The sequence below is a fragment of the Pleuronectes platessa genome, chromosome 6, assembly GCF_947347685.1.
Source record: "Pleuronectes platessa chromosome 6, fPlePla1.1, whole genome shotgun sequence".
Taxonomy (NCBI): Eukaryota; Metazoa; Chordata; class Actinopteri; order Pleuronectiformes; family Pleuronectidae; genus Pleuronectes; species Pleuronectes platessa.
Window position 1 is genome coordinate 179910 of NC_070631.1, and position 5091 is coordinate 185000.

A 5091-nucleotide genomic window follows, 5' to 3' on the forward strand; every position below is an offset into this window, starting at 1 on the left:
AATTCTCTCAACCATCCTTTGTTTGAATTTGCTTTAAAAAACTTCTTCAGAAACAGAGACTTGATCTAAACAGTCAAACACATCAAATACAAGTCTGACTTCAGACTGTCAATTTCTTTGTATTGTTAAAATTGAAACTTATTAACTTCATCTAGGAAGTTATATTTTTATCATTTCAAAACGATAAAAGAATGACAATATTAGTCATAACAAATCGAAATTGTATATTTAACAGTCAGATTGAATTTTTATGAATAGAGACAGACATATTTAGAGGACTGATATTTATGAGCTTGTGAGATTCTTGGTGGAATTGAAGGGACCTTGGAGGTACGGCCTCTACTAAGTGATGTTTTATCTTATATTCTGTGGTTGAGTGGGTCGTCCACGAGGTCGGTGGTTTGATCCCAGACTCTGATGGGTCAGAGTGGAAGTGATGTGACAGAAGAAGCTGAGTATCAAGAGGTGTATGAGACTTAAAGTGGAAAAGGTTTGAGAGGTCGTGAACTAGAAAAGTGATTTGGAGAGATGACTACATTTACATTGTATTCATGTGATCACATCATTTCATCCCCAGATATCACGGTTATCTCACAAGGCTCATAACTTACACATCTGCCTTTACAGACATATCTGTACTGATGTGACCTGTGCTTATTGGCTTCATGTGTGTTTAAGGTCTAGATCAGACATGTCAAACTTAAGGCCCACAATTATAACCGTCCCGCGATAAAATATCATTTGTCTATCTTAACTGACGTAAATATGACGCACACATTTATTCTGTAGAAAATAATTGTTCCAGGGTTCCAGAGATCCCAGTGCCTGCCCAGTCCAGTTCACCCACAGGCTTTTCTCTGTGATGAAGATGAACAGAAACCCAGTCCGGAGTCGTCGGACTGATGCAAACCTTCTCTCCATCTTTAGGTCTCCACTGCACAGAACCGAGCCTAGAACACGAATGAACTGGCAGCCTGACAAGATGCCAAACATCTGGCTCTGGCACGTGTACAGTTGCAATCAGAAATATTCAACCCCCCAAAGATTTTAAGGATTTATCAATTACAGTTTTTTCAAAGAGCAAGATTCGGATGACTTCTTTATGAGTTGGTGATTACATTACATTACATTACATGTCATTTAGCTGACGCTTTTGTCCAGAGCAACTTACATTTTTAGAACACTCAACATTTCTGAGGGGCCATTTTTTAGGGGTTCAGTATCTTGCCAAGGACACTTAGGCATGCAGATGGGAAAGATACATCAAATCAACACAGAAAATACATGATGTAGTATTTGTGTGTAACAGTATATTTTGTTAAGATAGCCATGGCACAATTATTCAATCCCTTTATAATATTGTTGTTTTTAAAGCTGTCTGACAGTAGCTATGGCCTAAAGTGGAGTTGAAACATAATTAAGCCTTTGGGATCTATAACAGATTACAAAGGAGCTTCCACAAAAGCTGAGGGAGGAGATTATTTCATCACACCTGAAAGGCCTTGGGTATAAGAAGATTTCCCAAAAATATGAATTCCAAGAAACACCATTGGGAACATTATAAGGAAGTTTAAAACTGATGAAGCAGCTTCGAACCTGCCTGGCCGTGGAAGAAAGCCCAACATTTCATCAAGGACCCTCAGCAACTTAGTCAGAACCACTCAGATAAACCCCTGTGTGACTGCAAGACACCTACAGGACGACCTGATGAAGGCTGGTTCAAGTGCTTCAGTGGAAACTATAAGACGTGCACTGAAGAAACAAGGACTTCATGGCCGGCTCCAAGACACACTCAGCTCTTGACCACAAGGAACATCAAAAGTCGACTAGAATATGCAGGAGGAATTTGGATAAGACTACTGAGTTTTGGGTGACAGTTCTATGGACTGATGAAACCAAACTGGAACTGTTTGGACGTATGGACCAGCGGTATGTCTGGCGTGTGAAAGGACTGGCTTAGGACCAGAAGAATACCATCCCCACAGTCCAGCATGGAGGTTGGTCAAAGATGATGTTGGGCTGTTTTTCTGCAGCAGGAAATATCAATCTTTATTGTGTACATGGCATCATGGATTCACAGAAATACCAGGCCATTTGAAAGAGGACTGTGATGCCTTCTGTTGACAAATTAAACCTTGGTGATCATTGGACTTTCCAGCAAGACAATGATCCAAAGCAAAACCTACAAGTCCACCAAAGCTTGGTTGAGAAAAAGATCCTGGAACGTCCTGGAGCGGCATTCACAGTCACCAGATTCAAATCTGATTGAAATAATCTTTGGTGGGATTTAAAGAAGGCAGTGGCAGCATGGAAGCCATCAAACATCACTGATCTAGAGGCTTTTGATGGTGAGATTCTGATCGAGACGTGTGAGAAGCTTGTCCGCACTTACCAAGAAGGTTTGTTAGAAGTTATAAAAGCTAGAGGATGCTCCATAAAGTCCTGAAGCTGGGGGTTGAATAATACTGAACATGCACACGTGGTAACAGAGTTACATTTTTCATTTGAACTTCAAAGTTAAGTCAACTTCTGTTGTCCAAATAACTCAAATATGTATCAGTAAATATATTTTTTTGTTTAATGGCTTTTGTGTCATTTATTGTCATTATCTGTCATCAACATCACTATAATGTATTTTGAGGTGAAGGGGATATTCCTGATTGCAACTGTACATTAAAGAAGAATCTAGCTTCCCTAAATATGTTTCTTTCAGCACTTTATCCACTATGCTGTCTTTACCTTTTAAATGGAGGCCCGCTCTGTGATTGATCTTGACTCTACTGCTCTACATGACTGGAAGCACTTGGAAGAGGAACCTTTACAAACGGTGAACAGGTTCATGCACGAGTCCTTCTGCACTAAGGAAAGTCGAACACGGACCAAAACCTTTGCACATGTGGTCACTGTGCAGCCCTGCAATAGAATATGAGAAATAGACGTTTGAAATCCATAAGGGATGTTTTCTTTCTCTGTGAGTCCTACATCTTTATTCTGAAGTACTGTGTCTGCTGCGGCCGTCTCAGTGTCTGTGCCAGCTGATGTTAGAGGATCTCAAATGGAACATGATTCATTCATTTTATTTGCATCTGCAAAGGTTACTCTGAAGTCCCCTCACGTTAACTGTGACTCCTCAGTTTGTGTCTCCCCTCGATTTCTCACTCTGCACGTTATGCAAATGACACATATTTGAATCTCCCCTTGAAATGAAATGCTGGAGCCTGCATGTGTTTCACTCTCACCAGGGGCTCCTTTCATTTACATTCCAAACATCTCAGGGTTCCTGAGCAGGTCTGAGTTTGTGCTGTTTTTCCTACGATGTCACACAAACATCATGAACCTCGAGTAACAGTCAAAAGAATAACGATTAAAATGACTGTGAAGTGGCTCAGCTGTGAATCTATTCAACCACACATCCTCAAGCGGCCTCTGTCCTCTCAAAAATAACAGTCCTCTAAGATCATGTCTTTTTCATTCTCCTCTGCAGGGTCTTCATCTGCTGAGGGACTCCTCCTCGTAGAAACCAGTCAGCCTGGGCGGCAGATATCTGAGCTCTCAAGGACAAACAGCCTGGAGGCTAAATCCAGGGGTCTGCTTCATTCACTGTCCACAGAGATTTGAGAATACTTTAATCCTATCTATTAGATAAATAGTCAAACTAAAGTCAGACTTCAAAACTGAGAATAATACGAGTTCTGTGAAGAACAGAGGTAACTCCTGACTAAAAGAGAGATGGAGCTGCTGGAGATCAAGTCTACCTCCTTCCTTGAAGTTCAACAACAGAGTTCAACATTGAGTAATGATGAGGCTCTGTGTGTAGTTTGTGTAGCAGGCGGAGAAAAATATAAAATATCTGGAAAACTCAAAATACAGATATTTAGTGAAGATTCCTTATTACTGTGGATTCACTAAGTATTAACTTAAATGTGTATTTGTGTCTTATGACAACAGGAGCAGTTTGTGACAGTTGGAGTCAGTGCATGTCTAAGATAGAACAGCTCTATATAAATACTCACCATTAACACAGAGCTGCTCATTGTGGACCTCAACATGTAAAGAGCCTTGAGCTCATGTATATTATTATTTGGCACGATACAAATAAAATTACACAATACACTGAAAATAAATATCATAATCAGAGCTACATATAAATATCAATGTATTCATTAGAACTACAAATAAAGGTTTAGGGTTCGGGTTAGATTCAGGGTTACCCTAACCCTAACCCTAGATTCATGCTGCTCAGCTGCTGCTCAGTGGAGGTAACCAGCTGCAGTCAGGTTCCCTGTCGACCTTCAGACACTTCACACCTACTGAGTGTTCAGGTGTTCATCAGCTCCTGCTCAATGCATCACATTTGAATCAGCCACTTTAAAGTCAGGTGCTCAGTATTCCACTTCCAGTGTTAGTAACTGATTCTGTGCTTCCTTGCTTGAGCCTCTGAAGTCCTGGTTATTCAGAGTTTAATATTTATGTCCAGTTTAATATTTCACCTGAAGTCTGAGACACAAGCGTTGTTTTGGTAGAACTAGTTTCCACCGTTAGGCTTAGAGTAAAAGTAAAAAGTATGCACTATTATTTTTACTTAAGTAAAGTACAGATACGTAAAAATGTACTTAAGTACAGTAACGAAGTAAAAATACTTTGTTACATTCCACCACTTTCAATCAGTTAGAGCTGCAGACTCTGAATAGTTCAGACATCTTATGGAGTAAATACCTCAGATGAGATATTACAGATGAGTAATACCTCCTCTGTGGTGGAGACGCTCGGTGAGCAGCCAGGAGCAGCAGGACGTCGTGATGCAACCACAGGAAACAGTGAAAAGTGAACAGATGGACACGATTTCCTGAACAGACGTGAAAACAGAATTTGATCTTGTACCTGAAAGTCTTCTTATACAAGCCCAATGTGTGAATGTGAAGCTGAAGTCAGTGCAGCTTTTCAATAAGTGAGAAACACGATGAACATGATAAAAACATGTCTTTCATCAGCAGCACTTTACACAAAGTTCTCCGGTGTCTCATCATCACAGAGCCAAAGTTTTACCAAGTGCTGCAGTGGCTCCTTATTTCCAACAGGCTCCTCCCCTCC